Consider the following 20,076-nt stretch of genomic DNA (forward strand, 5'->3'; position numbering starts at 1 on the left):
GCACGCTGGCTTCAGCAGGTGGGGTGGGAGTTGTAATTTGCTGCTGAAGGGCTTTTGTGCCTGCCTGACTTCAGAAAAACTGTAACTTCTGCCTCCCTTGATAGATAGCCATGCGGGCTGATAGAATGTGTGTTTGGAAAAGATTCACTGCTGTATAAACAATCGACTCCCTACCTTCCACAACATCTGGGAACTCTCAAGTATTGAGGCAGAAACAAATAACCAGGGACTTGTTAGTTTCTGATTAGATTTTAAACAACTCATCATGGCCCATGGAGCTCCCCTCACTACCGAGCATCTCCAGTCATGCAGGAATAAAAGAGGAAATACAAAATAAAAACAATAACGCAGAAGTTACTAATGAGCATAATACCCCTATTACTATTCAATTGCTCTGTCTCTGGCTCTCCATACATGACTTATCAAAAAGCAACAAAAACAGCAAGAATTGGAAAATATATAGTTGGTCTGTAAGACGTTAGGGTGCAATCACAGATAAAACAAACTTTTATCTGCATGGCTGCTATAAACCAAACTGTGTAAAACCCAAATGCCACAGAGCCCTAACTTGTGGTATATACTAGAGTCACAAAGAGGCCAATCCCCCAATGCTATTTACCTTCCTGAATTCTGCATCCTCTGTCTAATCCCCTCTTTCAAACAAACAGGCAGCAGCATCAGATTCCTCTTTCCCCTCAGTCAGCACCCAAGCATGTTTGCCAGATCAACTTGGGAGAGGACTGCCCACATTATCAGTAATCCTCTTGTCTACTTTAGACTAAAGCTCAGATGAGTTGGGACACTAAGATCTTAACCTCTCCTTGACTTGAAAAAAAATAAAAAGCATTCCTCTTTGCATCAGGGAATTTCCATCTTTGAGCATCCTCCACCTTTGAAATTGTACCTTTTTCCACGATGTCTCTCCCTATCTTAGTGTGTTGGCAGAATAATTTGTTTTTTTGTTATGAGTGCAAGTGTGAACGTGAGTGTGTGAGTCTGTGTGCACATGCATGTGGGCGCACACACTCATGCAAGTAACCATGTGTGTGGTCTGATGATTGGCACTGAGTACCTGATTACAAATAGAGAACGAATAGCTGGTAATTTCTCTTTTTAGTTGTTGCTGTTTCTCAGGATAAGGTGATAAGGAGATGAGGTGGAAACAATATCCCTGTCTATCCCCAAAACACAGAACACAAGATTTAACGGTCCACCCTCTTCCTTTGTTTTCTTTGCAACATAGAAAGTTGAAAGAGTTCTCCCTTCATTAAGGATTTGTCAGCTAGAACACCTGACACAGCATTGTACTTTAATTTTCATACCTTCAACACTCCCTTCTGTCTAACTTTTACTTTCCCTCTCTTTTATTCTCTCTCTCTCTCTCTCTCTCTTTCTCTTTCTCTCCCACACACACATAAGCACGTGCACACCACCAGGCGTAAACACACAATCCTGTCAGGCGCAGCTGAACTTTTGCACTGTGGTACAGGGCAGGTTTCCCCCCCTGCAAATCCAGTTGCTAGACAATCTAAGCCAATTACGGTGTGAGGGCAAATGGTTAACCTGCATAATATACATTTCTCAGCCCCTTTCTCTGCACTTGCCTGTCATCCCCAGGACAGAGTTATGTACCAGGGCCCAGGGCCCAGTGTCCCAGGCGACCCAGTTTGAGTTGGCTCAAATCATTAAGCCAGGCCCCGTGCACAGGCCTGAGTTCACACGGCAAAGGCACTTGCAGCAAACAGCTGCCGCACATTCCTGATGGGAGGGCCAGGCAGATGTCCAAGGACAATCAAAGGGAGAAGCAGGGGAAAGTTTATGAGCCAGCGTTTGCCAACCTCAATGAGCAGCTCTCCATCCGATCTCCTCCTCAAAGACAGGGTGCAGCTGGTATGACTCAAGGCCCTGTCCTGGCTGGACTCCCTCTGCTCTGTCTCTCCCCCTCAAAACAGCACCACATCTCCACTTTAGCATCCTGACAATATCAGTTGACTCCACAGTGCTCTCGACAAGTACACACCCCAGCTTCCTTGGCACCAGGAAAGGTGGTCCTAGCCAAGGGGTTGGGACAGAGGGATGAAAGGGGAGATTCACAGTGCTGAGAAACTTGATACCATCTGCATTGTTTTGAATAATAAACCTGAGCACAATACACAGGATAGCTGCATTATATTATTCTTGTTTTATTACAAAAGCCATCATGTATCTAATTTAAGAGGAAATGTTTATTATTGTTCAAAACAGTCTGCCTGCTAAATAATCTAGTTTAGCTTTCAGGATTAGTTAGAGTAGATTGTTGGCCAACATTAACCCTTGCTCTTACCTTTCAGTCACCTCACTTTATCTAAGACATGTTTACATTCATGTGAGGCAATGATAAGGCAAAAATGTATATCATGACTTTTCATACAGTTTCAGTCATCCACTTTTACAGCCAACAGATTCATCAAGTCTGAAATACACTGAGTGTAAAAAACATGCTCTTTACATGACATAGACTTACTAGATGAATCGAGGGGAAAGCTATTGATGTCATATGTTAAATCCACTGCAATCAGTGTAGATGAAGGGGAAGAGACAGGTTAAATAAGGATGTTTAAGCCTTGAGACAATTGAGACATGGATTGTGTAGGCGTGCCATTCAGAGGGTGAATGGGCAAGACAAAATATTTAAGTGCTTTTGAATGGGGTATGGTAGTAGGTGGCAGGCACACCGGTTTGTGTCAAGAGCTGCAACGCTGCTGGGTTTTTCACGCTCAGCAGTTTCCCGTCTGTTTCAAGAATGGTCCACCACCCACATGATACCCAGCCAACTTGACACAACTGTGGGAAGCATTGGAGTCAACCAAGGAAGGAAAAAGTACCCAGTTGTCATACTTGAGTAAAAGTAAAGAAAAAGTAAAGACCTTAATAGAAAATGACTCAAGTAAAATGTTCTTGTTTTTAAATTTACGGATAGCCAGGGGTACGCTCCAACACTCACACTGTTTAGTGAGTCGGTCAGATCAGAGGCAGTAGGGATGACCAGGGATGTTCTCTTGATAAGTGTAGGAAATAAACCATTTTCCTTTCTGATAAGCATTCAAAATGAAACAAGTACTTTTGGGTGTCATGGAAAATGTATGGAATAAAAAGTACATTATTTTGTTTAGGAATGTAGTGAAGTAAAATTAAAAGTTGTAAAGTACAGATTCCCCAAAAATCGCCTTAAGTAGTTTTTACTTGTACTTTACACCACTGAAGTCAACATGGGCCAGCATCACTGTCGAACATTTTCGACACCTTGTAGAGTCCATGCCCCAACGAATTGAGGCTGTCCTGACGGCAAAATGGGGGGGGGGATTGCAACTCGATATTAAGAAGGTGTTCCTAATATTTGGTAGACTCAGTGTATAGCTAGCATTTACACATTTGATTATATCTGATTGGAATTTGAAGTTGCATAATGAGGATGTCATGAAAGGCTTTCTCTTCTCCTACAGGATAAAGAGGAGTCAAGGGGGAGACCCCACTGAATTTCAAAGACAGCTGACAACTCATGAAATCTTCCCTGAACACTGTGAAAGACCACTCAGAGGGAATGGGCCTCCAACACTATAGACACAGCTTAGTTCTTCCATTCATTATTGTACATGCAAAGGCAAAAGAATAGTCATGAGTGTGTGTGTCTCTCTAGGTTTCTCTCTCTCTCTTGGTTTCTCTCTCCCCCCTCTGCCTCGTCTCAATCTTTCTTTCTTTCCACTCTCTCGATGGTACACAAACACAGCATGGTACCAGTTGTAATCACCGTTGGACACAATTTCAGGGACAATTTAAAGACTATTTATTATCCTCAGTCAATAAGAACTGAGGGTCCGCCTCAGACTCTCTGGATGTTCATTTGAAAGATAATTGATTGAGTTTTAAATGATTCCCAGTTGTTTTACAATAACAGTGTCTAGGTGTTGAGGCTTTCCTCTTTGTTCTGATTTCTTTAAAAGAGGCCCTTCGGATCTGAACTGGATTTCAGATGTATGCCATGGCTAAAAACTCTCAAGATGCACCTCCACAATGTATCAATAGGCCTACCCATTCAATCAATGATCGTTAGTGTGCTATATGAGAGGCATAATTATATGCTTAAAAACGTACCAAAATATGAAACTGGAAAATATTATAAATAATAGTCTCTGAGATAATAATAAGGATGTTGAAAAATGGTAACTACTAAGAGAAAGAGAAGAGTCTTCAATTCTCAGGGGAGAATATAGCCACTGGTAAAAGTACTGTATGGTCTCTATTAGTGGCCACTAACAGATGTGGTGAATGAGACAAAAAGCACCAAGGGAAAGTTTCTCAGCAGGGCACCAGTAACACAAACCTCTTAATCACACATGACCCGGCAGCCAGAGAGAGTTAAACAGCAGCATGGGGCCTCACTCATAGTGGTCCCTCCTCTCATCATTAGCATAAGCACATGACTGCCCTGCATCCAACTCTCTGTTTAGTGTTTACAAACAATTTTGCAAGTACATGATAGTGGACCTGACTGGCAACCTGTGGCTCCATTTACCCAGAAATTTGAAGGTAATGGACTGGAAACAATGACAACCCCATTTAGACCCAGTCCCTCTGCTAATGAATAACGTCATAAAATGAGGGATTTCAAAGGGAGTACAACTATATTACAAATTCTGTGTTTTAGGTGCTATCTAGACACTAAAAGGGTTCTTCGGGTGTCTCCATATGAGAACCCTTTGAAAACCCCCTTTTGTTTCCAAAAGGGTTCTAAATGGAATAATAAAGGGTTCTACCTGTAACAAAAAATGGTTATCCTATGGGGACAGCTGAATAACCATTTTGTAACTCTTTTTTTCTAAGAGTGTAGAAGCTACAGTATCAAATTGGTTTACTGTTAAGAGATCTACTACAGCCTACCATCTTTATTCTTAAGATATAAAGTCAAATATCATTGTGACACAACATGACTTGTGACAGCCTATAGCAGGTAAAATATTATGCAAACATACTATGTCCAGAGGGAAACTATTTGTGGGAGGAGGAATGTTATCAAATAATCATGATATTCTAAATGTTCAGAACTATTAGCTGAAATAGACAATTTGATTAATTAAATTAAATTAAACCCGCATTTCCAGACATCAGAGACAAACTTTGATTCAACCTACAGCTCCTTGACTCTTACATTGGGGAAATTGATTGTGTTTGTATAGCTGCCCACTTTTTACAATTCATGCTGGGTGAGTTAACCTTCTTTTTTTAAGAGATCAAAGGTCATTCCCAAGCCAACAGTTGTAGAGATTTGATTTATTGTGCTGGAAAATTAATGGGGGGATTAGAAGTTAACCAGACTTGGGACTGTCACTAAGCACTCTCTCTTGTTTAGATTGCTGGTTGCAATTTTGASCAATGAGCTTCTTGATTTAAATAAGAAGCTACACGGAGATACTAATAGGTATCAATGGTATGTGAAATGTTTCAATTCAGTGATACAGATCAACCAGAATTCACTCTGAAAATGTTATGGTTACCCGATCCCTAAAAAAACAAATAGAAATTTGATCTGAAGACAACATTGAGGTCTCAGAGAGTGGAAAGGTGTCAAATGGACAACGGCTCCTACTCTGTTTTATGAGGTTTAGAGAAACACCCTGGTCTCCAAGGAAAGATGATCGTCAGTCCTTTAGGAGTACATTTGTGTGACATGTGAAGGGCATAACAAGAAACACTCTGCTGCCATAACTCAAGGTAGTATTCTGTCGCACGTGAGCTGATAACGCAGGTCATTGCATTCCACTGTATGACATTTATTGTCAAGGATGTTCATTCCTATGATGTTACCATGGAGGTATACAGTATATAGTAGGTACTCCACACCAAACGATTTGGGGGTGGTTTGTTTGTCTATGCGTGTGCATTCTGACTTGCCACATGGCCTAAGTAAAATGATCTTAAAGACCTGGGGGAGTTTGTCCATCTGTTGGAATGCAGAGGGAGGCTTGAAATTAGAGCCCCTAATGAAAACTCTCTGGTGTCCAACTTAAGCAATCATCTGGTTAAAATCAACCAGTAATTCCTCTAATTTCCCTGCCCCTCTCTCCCAGTACTCAATGCCTAATTTGGAAGAAAAGTATAGGTTCTGTTTTACACACCTGCATTTTGAACTCTGCAAAAAATGTGATCTGTTCCCCTCAGCAAGTAAACATTTTACATTTATTTTTACCAAATAAAAACTACAACTAGCAAAATAATAAACAGATTATCATGAATAATCAGAAAGTAATATTACCACACAGTTTATGGTGAAGGATCCACAGATGTTTTGAAGTGATCAAAATGCTACTTTGATAGAGTGAATACAGATGTAGGATCTTAATTTGACCAGTGTTGTTTTAGCAAAATAATCCTGCAGCAAAAGGATTTGAATGTTTAGTGCATATTGTTGCTCGATCAGTGGTTAAGCTATTAGCTGGACAAAAGTAGGCTACATGAAAAGTCCAATATTGTTAATATAACCGTGTGTTATTACAGGTTTTTTGTGAATTTAAGTAAATCACGAAGCTCATCTGCAATTCTCAGCAAGAAAAGAGTGATCAAATTAAGATCCTACATCTGTAACACACCTGTACTCAATCAAGAAGGTGTGCTTGGTGAATTAAATAAATCAAGTGCTAAACATTGAAGTGTCATACATAACACAGGCAAGGATAAGGGGGAGCCTGGAGTAGTATCTGGAAAACTAAAACAAAGAGAACTAGCGTCTAAACCTATTAAACATCTCCCCTCTGAAAGAACCACTACTTTCCTTCAGGTTATTCAACCTTTCACCCACTGGGCCCCCTGACTGTGACCTTTAGCCAGATGCCATTTGCTTAAAATCTCAGCCGGTTTCAACCACTGGAATCTGCAACACATTAAAGGAGGAGAGGGGAACACAGGCAATAGATTAGAGGCAAACTTGGTTATTAGTTTGCTGATACAGTTTTACAAGGGTCAAATGTAATACAATGTCAGGGAAAACAAGTTGAKGAGGAAAAAGTGTTTTTATTATGAAGCTTTGTACTAGGACTTTATTTATAAAAAAAATACAAGATGGTGCGGACAGACATGTTCACTAGCCAACTTTGCAGTAYTTAAAACAAAAAAGTGTGTTATTTCTTACATTATATGCTCAGACCGTTTCTTGCATTATTATCTACAGCTTAAAATAAGTTTTGAATGTTAGATCGGCGGTCACTCACCAGCATTTAGACCAGAAATTCGACTTTCCTGAATTGGATCCTTTGTTCGTACCCCCCGATGCATTTCCACTCTTCCCAGGGGCTGCTCCAAGACTCTGCCGACAGAGAAGAGGAATACGGAGTGGGCTTTTAGTCCGACTCAGGAGGCATGCATACCATCCACCTCTTCTGAGTATATAACTCGCCAATGTTCAGTCCCTGGACAATAAAGTTGATGAGCTCAGGGCTAGGAGCTCCTTCCAGAGAGACATCAGGGACTGTAACATACTCATGGCTCTCTCTGGATATATTGTCTCCATCCATACAGCCAGCGGGATTCTCCATACATCAGGAAGAAAGAACACTCTGAGAAAAAGAAAGGAGGAGGTATATGTTTCATGATTAACTACTCATGGTGTGATTGTGGTAACGTACAGGAAATCAAGTCCTTTTGTTTTCCCAATCTGGAATACCTCACCATCAGGGGTGCATGCTCAGTCCCCTCCTGTACTCCCTGTTCACTCATGACTGCACACCATCATTAAGTTTGCCCATGACACAACAGTGGTAGGCCTGATCAACGACGAGAAAGCCTATAGGGAGGAGGTCAGAGACCTGACCGTGTGGTGCCAGGACAACAACTTCCCCCTCAACGTGATCAAGACAAAGGAGATGATTGTAGACTACAGGAAAAGGAGGACCGAACACGCCCCCATTCTCATCGACGGGGCTGTAGTGGAACAGGTTGAGAGCTTCAAGTTCCTTGGTGCCCACATCACCAACAAACTAACATGGTCCAAGCACACCAAGACAGTAGTGAAGAAACCTATTCCCCCTCAGGAGACTGAAGATTTGGCATGGGTCCTCAGATCCTCAAAAGGTTCTACAGCTGCACTTTTGAGAGCATCCTGACCTGTTGCATCACTGCCTGGTATGGCAACTGCTCGGCCTCCGACCGCAAGGCACTACAGAGGGTAGTGTGCACGGCGCAGTACATCACTGGGGCCAAGCTTCCTGCCATCCAGGACCTCTATACCAGGCAGTGTCAGAGGAAGGGCCTAAATATTATCAAAGACTCCAGCCACAAAGACTCCAGCCACCCTAGTCTGTTCTCTGCTACTGCATGGCAAGCGGTACCAGAGCGCCAAGTCTAGGTCCAAGAGGCTTCTAAACAGCTTCTACCCCCAAGCCATAAGACTCCTGAACATCTAATCAAATGGCTACCCAGATTTGGATTGCCCCTCTTTTACACTGCTGCTACTCTCTGTTTTTATCTATGCATTGTCACATTAATAACTCTACCTACATGTACATATTACCTCAATTACCTCGACTAACCGGTGCTCCCACACATTGACTCTGTACCGGTACCCCCTTTATATAGCCTCACTATTGTTATTTTACTGCTGCTCTTTAATTATTTGTTACTTTTAGTTCTTATTCATCTTTTTTGTTTAGTATTTGTTTTTTGTTTTTTTAACTGAATTGTTGGTTAAGTAAGCATTTCACTGTAAGGACTACACCTGTTGTTTTCGGGCATGTGACAAATAAAATGTGATTTAATTTGATTTTGATCAAATGCAGACTACGTTACCTCCCAAGAGAATTCTCTTCGGTCATCATCAATGCTGTGTATATTCCGCCTCAAGTCGAAACCATGATGGCTCTCAAGGAACTACACTGGACTTTGTGCAAACTGAAAACCGCATATCCTGAGKCCGCATTTATTGTAGCTGGGGACTTTAATAAAGCAATCTGAGGAAAACGCGAACAAAGTTTTATCAACACATCGCCTGCGCAACTCGCTCGTCAAGACCATCGCTACTCCCCCTTCCTGGAAGTCTACAAGGCCCTACCCCGCCATCCCTTCGGCAAATCAGATCCCCCCTCCATTCTGCTATTCCCTTTCTAAAGGCAGAAACTTAAACAGAAAGTACCGGTGGGGCCTCCCGAGTGGTGCATCGGTCTAAGGCACTGTATCACAGTGCTAGAGGCGTCACTACAGACCCGGGTTCGATCCTGGGCTGTATCACAACCGGCTGTGATCGGTAGTCCCATAGGGCGGCACACAATTGGCCCAGCATCGTCCGAGTGGGGCTTTACTTGGCTCATCGCACTCTAGCGACTCCTTGACAGTTGAACAGTGATTCCCCCGACACATTGGTGCGGCTCGTTTCCGGAGTTGCGCAGGCGATGTGTTGATAAAACTTTGTTCGCGTTTTCCTCAGATTGCTTTATTAAAGTCCCCAGCTACAATAAATGCGGCCTCAGGATATGCGGTTTTCAGTGGGTGTTAAGAAGCGTGGTTTGGCGGGTCATGTTTCAGAGGACGCATGACTCGACCTTCGCCTCCCGAGCCCCTTGGGGAGTTGCAAAGATGAGACAAGATTGAAATTGGGGAGAAAAATGGGGTAAAATACAAAGGACAGGTCAACTTTGGTCTGACCAATTGGAATATATGCTGTAGAATGTTTTCATTTCACGGACTGGGATATGTTCCGGGTTGCCTTTGAGAATAACATTGATGTATACACTGACTTGGTGACTAAATTCATCAGGAAGTGCATAGAGAATGTTGTTCCCACTGTGATGTTTAGAACTTATCCAAACCAAAAACCGTGGATAGATGGCAGCATTCGTGCAAAACTGAAAGTCCAAACCACCGCATTTAACCACGGCAAGGTGGCTGGGAACATGGATGAGTACAGACAGTCCAGCTGTAACCTCCGTAAGGTAATCAAACAGGCACAACGTCAGTACAGAGACAAATTGGAGTCGTAATTCAACGCCTCAGACACAAAATGTATGTGGCAGGGACTCCAGATAATCACGGATTATAAAGGGAAAACCAGTCACATTGCGGTCATCGACGCGTTGCTCCCGGAAACCTTAATAGCCCACTCACGAGGACTGTGAGCTCTCGTTCTCCGTGGCCGACGTGAGTAAGACATTTAAGCGTGTTAACCCTCGTAAGGCTGCTGGCCCAGATGGCATCCCTAGTCACATCCTCAGAGCATGTGCAGACCAGCTGGCTGGAGTGTTTACGGACATATTCAATCTCTCCCTTTCCCAGTCTGTTGTCCCCACTTGCTTCAATGTTCCTGTACCCAAGAAATTAAAGGTAACTGAACTAAATTAGTATCGTCCCATAGCACTTTCACTTCTGTCATTATGCATTGCTTTGAGAGGCTAGTTAAGGATCATATCTCCTCCACCTTACCCAACACCCTAGAYCCACTACATTTTGTATACCGCCCCAACAGATCCACGGATGATACAATCGCCACTGCACTGCACACGGCCCTATCCCATCTGGACAAGAGGAATACCTATGTAAGAATGCTGTTCATCAACTACAGCTCAGCCTTCAATACCATAGTGCCCTCCAAGYTCATCATTAAGCTTGGGGCTCTGGGTCCTGGACTTCCTGACGGGCCGACCCAAGGTGGTGAAGGTAGGCAACAACACCTCTGCTGCACTGATCCTCAACCTGTACTCCCATGTTCACCCATGACTGCTTGCCCATGCTCGTCTCCAATTCAATCATCAATCAACAGACTACAGGGAGGAGGTGAGGGCGTTGGTGGAGTGGTGCCAGGAAAATAACCTCTCCCTCAACATCAATAAAATGAAGGAGCTGATCATGGACTTTAGGAGACAACAGAGGGAGCAGTGGAGAGGGTCAAAAGCTTCAAATTCCTCGGCGTGCACATCACTGACAACCTGAAATGGTCAATCCACACAGACAGTGTGGTTAAGAAGGAGCAACATTGCCTCTTCAACCTCAGGAGGCTGAAGAAATGTAGCTTGGCCCCTAAGACACTCACAAACGTCTACAGATGCACCATTGAGTGCATCCTGTTGGGCAGTATCACTGCCTGGTATGGCAACTTCCACAAACGCAGGGCTCTCCAGAGGGTGGTACGGTCAGGCCAACACATCACCGGGGGCATACTGCCTGCCCTCCAGGACATCTACAGCAACCGGTTTCACAGAAAGGACAAAAAGATCGAGGACATCAGCCACCCGAGCCACGGCCTGTTCACCTCGCTGCCATCTAGAAGGCGAAGACAGTACAGATGCATCAAATCTGGGACTGAGAGACTGAAAAACAGCTTCTGTCTCCAGGCCATCAGACTGTTAACCTCTCTGGGGTAGGTGGGACGCAATCGTCCCACCTGGCCAATAGCCAGGGAAAATACAGAGCGCCATATTCAAATAAAATGATATAAAAATCAAACTTTCATTAAATCACACATGTAAGATACCAAATTAAAGCTACACTCGTTGTGAATCCAGCCAACATGTCAGATTTCAAAAAGGCTTTTCGGCGAAAGCATAAGATGCTATTATCTGATGATAGCACAACAGTAAACAAAGAGAGTAGCATATTTCAACACTGCAGGCACGACACAAAACGCAGAAATAAAAATATAATTCATGCCTTACCTTTGACAAAATTTTTTGTTGGCACTCCAATATGTCCCATAAACATCACAAATGGTCCTTTGTTCGATTAATTCCGTCGATTATATCCAAAATGTCAATTTATTTGGCGCGTTTCATCCAGAAAAACACTGCTTCCAACTTGCGCAACGTCACTACAAAATATATAAAAAGTTACATGTAAACTTTACCAAAACATTTCAAACTATTTGTAATACAACGTTAGGTAATTTTAAACGTTATATACGATCAATTTGAAGACGGGATGATCTGTGTTAATACAAAAAGAAAAACAACTGACGGAACTTTTTTGGTAATGTGCCTCTCTCAAACAATTTACTTCAAGTAACCCTCCTTTACGATGGCCGTACTTCTTCATTACACAAAGGAATAACCTCAACCAATTTCCAAAGACTGGTGACATACAGTGGAAGCGGTAGGAACTACAAACAAGTCCCTTAGAAATCTGGTGTCCCAATGAAACCTCATTGAAAAGACAGTGACCTCAACAACAAAAAAATGTCTGAATGGTTTGTCCTCGGGGTTTTGCCTGCTACATAAGTTCTGTTATGCTCACAGACATGATTCAAACAGTTTTAGAAACTTCAGAGTTTTTCTATCCAAATCTACTAATAATATGCATATCTTATATTCTGGGGATGAATTTTTTTTGGTTGACTTTGGCACTGCCTTTTCAGCGAAATGTTGTGGGTGTTCCGCTAGCGGAAAGGTTAACATAATTTTTTCATGACTGCCTCATCTCTGTCTCCCACACATACAATTATACAGTATGTATGGTCCCTTAGTCGAGCATTGCATTTCAAACACAGTGTCACGCCCTGACCTTAGAGAGCCTTTTTATGTCTCTAGTTGGTTTGGTCAGGGTGTGATTTGGGGTGGGCATTCTATGTTTTTTATTTATGTTTTGGCCGGGTATGGTTCTCATCAGAGCAGCGTCTATCGTTGTCTCTGATTGGGAATCATACTTAGGTAGCCTTTTTCCCCCTCCTTTCATTGTGGGTAGTTAACTTTGTTTGTGGCACTATAGCGCTGTAAGCTTCACGGTTGTTTCTTTTGTTTGTTGTTTTGTTGGCGACATTTTAAATAAAAAGGAAAATGTACGTCACCACGCTGCACTTTGTCCACTTCTTTCAACGGCCTGACAGAACTACCACCACCAAGGACCAAGCAGCATGGCCGGGAGGAGCAGCGCTATCTCGGAGGAAATGGACCATGGGAGGAGATATTGAAGGCAAGGGAACACTGGCACAGGCTGGTGAATATCGCCGTCCTAAAGAGGAACTGGAGGCAGTTAAAACAGAGCGGCTACGCTACGAGAATTGCACAGCGGAGTAAGCGCGAGAGGCAGCCCCCCAAAAAATGGGGGGGGCAACACGGGGCGAGTGGCTGAGTCTAGGGTATAGACTGAGGCTAACTCCCCGTGCTTATCGGAAGGAGCGTGGTACTGGTCGGGCACCGTGTTATGCGGTAAAGCGCACGGTGTCTCCAGTTCGCTCTCATAGCCCGGTGCGCTACATCCCAGCTCCGCATCTGTCGGGCTAGGGTGAGCATCCAGCCAGGACGGATGGTACCGGCTCAGCGCGCCTGGCCTCCAGTGCGTCTCTTCGACCCAGGATATCCTGCGCCGGCTCTGCACACTGTGTCTCCGGTGCGTCTGCACAGCCCTGTGCGTCCTGTGCCAGCGCCCCGCATTTGCAGGGCGAAGATAACCATCCAGCCAGGACGGGTTGTGCAGGCTCTACGCTCGAGACCTCCAGTGCGCCTCCACGGCCCAGTGTATCCGGTGCCTCTGCCAAGAACCAAGCCTCCAGTATGTCTCTCCAGCCTGGTGAGTCCTGTGCCTCCTGCCAGAACCAGGCCTCCTGTATGTCTCCCCAGCCTGKTGAGCCCTGTGGCAGCTCCACGTACCAGACTGCCCATACGTCTCCTCACTCCAGTGATGATCTATAGCAAGAAGCCTCCAGTAATGATCCATGGCACAAAGCCTCCAGTGATGATCCATGGCAAGAAGCCTCCAGTGATGATCCATGGCAAGAAGCCTTCAGTGATGATCCATGGCTCGAAGCCTCCAGTGATGATCCATGGCACAAAGCCTTCAGTGATGATCCATGGCAAGAAGCCTCCAGTGATGATCCATGGCAAGACGCCTCCAGTGATGATCCATGGCAAGAAGCCTCCAGTGATGATCCATGGCACGAAGCCAGTCCAGGGCCCGCAGCGAGGGTGCCCAGTCCGGGGCASGCAACGAGGGAGCCCAGTCCGGGGGCCGCAACGAGGGTGCCCAGTCTGGGGCCCGCAACGAGGGTCCCCAGTCCGGGGTCGGCGACGAGGGTCCCCGCACCAGAGTTGCCACCAAAGTGGGTTGAGCCAGAGGTGGAGCGGAGTCTGCGTTCCGCACCTGAGCCGCCACCGCGGATAGATGCCCACTCAGACCCTCCCCTATAGGTTCAGGTTTTGCGGCCGGAGTCCGCACCTTTGGAGGGGGATACTGTCACGCCCTGACCTTAGAGAGCCTTTTTATGTCTCTAGTTGGTTTGGTCAGGGTGTGATTTGGGGTGGGCATTCTATGTTTTGTTTTCTATGTTTCTTTATTTCTATGTTTTGGCCGGGTATGGTTCTCAATCAGGGACAGCTGTCTATCGTTGTCTCTGATTGGGAATCATACTTAGGTAGCCCTTTTTCCCTCCTTTCAGTGTGGGTAGTTAACTTTGTTTGTGGCACTATAGTCCTGTAAGCTTCACGGTTGTTTCTTTCGTTTGTTGTTTTGTTGGCGACATTTTAAATAAAAAGGAAAATGTACGATTACCACGCTGCACTTTGGTCCACTTCTTTCAACGGCCGTGACACACAGATTCAACCACAAAGACCAGGGAGGAAATGCCTCGCAAAGAAGGGCACCTATTGGTAGATTGAATATCCCATTGAGCATGGTGAAGTTATTCATTACACTTTGGATGGTGAATCAATACACCAGTCACTGCAAAGATACAGGCTTCCTTCCTAACTCACTTGCCAGAGAGGAAGGAAACCGCTCAGGGATTTCACCATGAGGCCAATGTCTCACGTTTAAACATTTATAGAGTTTAATGGCTGTGATAATATAAAACTGATGATGGATCAACAACATTTTAGTTACTCCACAATGAATGTGGACATCTTCTTCCATTAAACTCCCCTTAATAACGAGTCTCCCTCCCGGATCCGGGATCCTCCTCATCAAAAAAGCTGACTAGCATAGCCTAGCCTAACGGGACAGGGATATCATATAATATAATTTCATGAAATCACAAGTCCAATACAGCAAATGAAAGATAAACATCTTGTGAATCCAGCCATCATTTCCGATTTTTAAAATGTTTTACAGCGAAAACACAATATGTATTTATATTAGCTAACCACAATAGCCAAACACACAACGGCATGTTTTCACCATGTTTCCACCTAAGCATTATTTCAACCACTGCAGCCACACACAAAAACGCATGAAATAAAAATATAATTCATGCCTTACCTTTTACAAACATATTTTGTGGCACTCCAATATGTCCCATAAACATCACAAATGGCTCCTTGTCATTAATTCCGTCGAGATATATCCAAAATGTCAATTTATTTGCGCGTTTCATCCAGAAAAAACACTGCTTCCAACTTGCGCAACGTACTTACAAAATATATAAAAAGTTACATGTAAACTTTACCAAAACATTGTTCAACTACTTTTGTAATTACAACCTTAGCTAATTTTAAACGTTAATAATTCGCATCAATTTTGAAAACGGAATAGCTGTGTTCAATACAAAAAGAAAACCAAAGCTGACGGAACTTTTTTGGTTAATGCCTCTCTCAAACAATTTTACCTTTCAAAAGTTAAAAAAACCCTTCCCTTTTTACGGATTGGGGCCCCGTTTTACTTTCCTTCAATACACCAAGGAATAACCTCAATCAATTCAAAGACTGTGACAATACAGTGAACGTAGGAACTACAAAACAACTCCCTTAGAAATCTCGGCGTCCCAATGAAACCTCATTGAAAAGACAGTGACCTCAACAACAAAAAAAATGTCTGAATGTTGTCCTCGCGGTTTTGCCTGCCAATAGTTCTGTTATCTCACAGATATATTCAAACAGTTTTAGAAACTTCAGAGTGTTTTCTATCCAATATAATAATACCATGCATATCTTATATCTACAAATAGGAGGCCTGAATTCTGGCACATTTTCTTGTTGAACTTCCACTGCCTTTTCAGGCGCGAATTTGTGGTTCCCTACGGAAAGTAACATAATGTTTTTCATGACTGCCTCATCTCTGTCTCCCACACATACAATTATACATATTATTCCCCTTAGTCGCAGCATTGCATTTCAAACACAGTGCTCACGCCCTGACCTTAGAGAGCCCTTTATGTCTTCTATTTGTTTGGTCAGGTGTGATTTTGGTGGCATTCTATGTTCTTTATTCTATGTTTTGCCGGTATGGTTCTCAATCAGAACAGCGTCTATCTGTCTCTGATGGGAATCATACTAGGTAGCCCTTTTTCCCCTCCTTCATTGTGGCGTAGCTTAACTTTGTTTCTAAGGCCCACATAGCCCTGTAAGCTTCACGGTTGTTTCTTTTGTTGTTTTTTTTGCGACATTTTAAAAAAAAGGAAAATGTACGCTCACCACGCTGCAACTTTGTCCACTTCTTCAAACGCCTGACAGAACTACCCACCACCAAGCGACCAAGCAGCAGGCCGGGAGAGCAGCGCTATCTGAGGAATGACCATGCGAGGAGATATTGGAAGGCCAACGACCACTGGCACAGGCATGCGTGAAATCGCGCCTCCTAAAGAAACTGGATCGCAGTTAAAGAACAGACGCTACGCTACGAGAATGGCACAAGCGAGTAAGCGCCCGAAGGCAGCCCCCCAAAAAATGGGGGGCACACGCGGCGAGTGGCTCATCAGGGTATAGACCTGAGCTAAACTCCCCTGCTTATCGGAAGGAGCTGGTACTTTCGGCCACACGTGTTATGCGGTAAAAAGACGCACGTGTCTCCAGTTCGCTTCTCATACCCGAGTGCCGCTACACCCAAAGCTAACCGCATCTGTCGGGCTAGGCGTGAGCATCCACCAGGACGATCTACCGCCTCAGCGCGCCTGGCTTCCAGTGCTCTCTTCACCCAGTATCCTGCGCCGGCTCTGCACACCTGTGTCTCCGTGCTCTGCACAGCCCTGTGCGTTCCTTGCCAGCGCAAACCCGCATTTCAGGCGAAGATAAACCATCCAGCCAGGACGCGTTGTGCCACGAACCTCTACGCTCGAGACCTCCAGTGCGCCTCACGCCCATGTATCCGGTGCCCTGCCAAGAACCAAGCCTCCATATGTCTCTCCAGCCTGTGAGTCCTGTGCCTCCTGCCAGAACCAGGCCTCCTGTATGTCTCCCCAGCCTGTTGAGAACCCGTGGCAGCTCACGTACCAGACTGCCCATACGTCTCCTCACTCCAGTGATGATCTTATAGCAAGAAGCCTCAGTAAATGATCCATGGCACAAAGCCTCAGTGATTATCCATGGCAAGAACCTCCATTATGAGTCCATGGCAAGAAGCCTTCATCATATTCCATGGCTCGAAGCCTCCAGTGAGATCCAATAGTCACCCAAAGCCTTCATTGATCATCCATGCAAGAAGCCTCCAGTGCATGATCCATGCAAGACGACCTCCAGCTGATGATCCATGCAAGAAGCCTCACAGTGATGATCCATGCACGAAGCCACGTCCAGGCCCGCAGCGATCGGTGCCCACTCCGCGGCACGCAACGAGAGCCCAGTCCGGCGCCGCAACAGGGTTGCCCAGTCTGGGGCCCCAACGAGGATCCCCATCCGGTCGGCGACGAGCGATCCCCGCACCAGAGTGCCACCAAAATGGGTTGAGCCAGAGTGGAGCGGAGTCTGCGTTCCGCACCTGACCGCCAACCGCGGATAGATGCCCCACTAAACCAGACCCTCCCTCTTATAGGTTCAGGTTTGCGCCGGAGTTCCCGCACCTTTTGAGGGTATACTGTCACGCGGCCTGAGCCTTAGAGAGCCGTTTTATATAGTCTCTAGTTGTTTGTCACGTATTTGGGGTGGGCATGTCAATGTTTGTTTCATATGTTCTTTATCTATGTTTTGCCGGTATGTTCTCCAATCAGTACAACTGGCTATCAGTTCTCTGAATTGGATCATACTTCAGTAAGCCCTTTTTCCTCCTTTCAGTCGTTGTAGTTAACTTTGTTTCTGCACTATATCCTGTAAGCTTCACGTAGTTTCTTTCGTTGTATGTTTCTTGGCGACAATTTTAGAATAAAAAGGAACCAATTACGATATTACGCACCCTTGCACTTTGCGCCACTTCTTTCACGGCCGTACCACACCAGATTCAACCACAAGACCACGGGGGAAATGCCTCGCAAAAAAAAAAAAAAAAAAAAAAAAAAAAAATGAAGGCACTATTGGGTAAGATTGAATATCCCATTAGAGCAATGCGAAGGTTATTCGATTACAGCTTTGATGTGACGTTTTGAATCAAGTACACCAGTCACTCAAAGATAACAGCTTCCTCCTAACACATCACTTGCCAAAGGAAAGAAACCGCCCTCAGGATATTCACCCATGAGCCAATCGTCTGCACGTTTAAACAATTATAATAGAGTTTCAATGGCATGATAATATAAAACTGAGATGGATCAACAACATTTTAGTTACTCACACAATGAATGTGGACAATCTTCTGTCATTAAACCCCCTAATAACGAGTCTCCCTCCCGGGAATGCGCATCCTCCTCACAAAAAACGCTGACTAGCATAAGCTAGCCTAACGGAACAGAATCATATAAGTATAATTCATTAATCACAAGTCCAATACAGCAAATGAAGATAAATTATGCATCATGCTGAGACTACCAGCCATCATAATTCCATTTTTAAAAAGTTATACACGCTACCAATACCACACCTACTTAAATTTGTATTATTCATAGGCTACACCTCCACACCCATAGCCAAACTATCTAAAACGGCATCTTCCTTCATCAATCATGTTTCCACCGCAATGATACGCTTTCATCAAATCCTAGGTATAATAAAAAAATTTAATCACCTAACATTGAAATACATATCTTTCATTACACATGACATCTTGTTACTACATTTAGTAATAATACAAACTACATTTATTATGGTTTCTGATTCCAGAAAACTGACGTGCATATAGTACTATCCTTACAAATCCTAATCGTTTTATCAATTGACAGTCACGAATACGTCATTCCTAGGAATATAGCTCGCAAAGCGGTAGCCAGAATGGTAATTACAGAGAGCAACTTGGAAAGACATAAATACTTCATCATTAAGAGGCATTTTATGAACAAAATACGATCGGTGGTAGCAGTCACATATGAAGATAGAACATCTGTGAATCCAGCCAACTATTTCCGATTTTTTAATGTTTTACAGCGAAAACACAATAGTATTTCTATATTAGCCTCACCACAAAGCCAAACACACAACCCAATTCTATCACCGCCAAAACATAGCTTCACCAAAACCCAGAAATAGAGATAAAATTAATACACTAACCTTTGGACAACTTCATCAGATGACGTTCTTATAACATTCATATTATACAATGACATTTATGTTTTGTTCGAAAATTGCATATGTTATAGGCTACAAATCCACTAGTTTTCCATTGTGAATACGTAGCCACAATACGCCAACAATGTCCGAAAATATTTTTGACATACCTTATCTAACCAAAAACTCTCATACAACTTTACTAAAAATACGTTGTACCAGCAATAAAGATACACTTGGTTCTTAATGCAACCGCGTGTTAGATTTGTTAAAATAACTTTAGACCAACAATCAGCATGCAGTTATGTGAGACAGCCTCACAATTCATTCCTCCCGTTGGAGCCAACTTACCACAAAATACGACATATCAAAATATTCTTTACTTTGTTATCTTCCATCAAATTTGTGGCAAGGAGTCCTACTTCCAAGAATAAATCGTTGTTTGCGTTTAGTATAGAATGTCCATTTCTTCTGTCGAATTAGCAAACTTTGGCTAGCATTGTGGCGCGAACATGCCTCGTCCAACTCTTGGGCCTGGAACGAAAAATTCCAAAATTTCCCAATAAACGATAAATAAACTGTCAAACTCGGTTGAAAATCCTTACTTATGATGTTCTTCTTCATAGTCTTCCAAAAATCAGAGCCGAGCAATTCGTCGGTGTACCGAACGCTTTTCCAGAAACAATGCTGAGTTCCCCGCGCGCTCAGGGTTTGAAAACTGACCAACAAGGAGCGACCGTCACTCCAGAGCTCTTATTCGGCTCACATCAAGCAGACACGCCCATTAACCATCTAC

At 43.9% G+C, this 20,076-nt stretch overlaps 1 protein-coding gene and 1 long non-coding RNA gene across 2 annotated transcripts in view; one reads left to right on the forward strand and one right to left on the reverse strand.

Moving 5' to 3' along the window:
• mctp2a (multiple C2 domains, transmembrane 2a) overlaps positions 1 to 20,076 on the forward strand; it is a 919,923-nt gene that overhangs the window by 732,617 nt on the left and 167,230 nt on the right. The gene's annotated exons all lie outside the window — the stretch shown is intronic.
• On the reverse strand, positions 6,200 to 7,797 carry LOC111952195 (uncharacterized). Its single transcript, XR_002875698.2, has 2 exons — positions 7,242 to 7,797; positions 6,200 to 6,904 (listed from the first exon to the last, which is right to left on the reverse strand). It is a non-coding gene; the product is annotated as an uncharacterized lncRNA (long non-coding RNA).

Source organism: Salvelinus sp. IW2-2015, linkage group LG26 (genome assembly GCF_002910315.2).
Source record: "Salvelinus sp. IW2-2015 linkage group LG26, ASM291031v2, whole genome shotgun sequence".
In the NCBI taxonomy this organism is placed as follows: Eukaryota; Metazoa; Chordata; class Actinopteri; order Salmoniformes; family Salmonidae; genus Salvelinus; species Salvelinus sp. IW2-2015.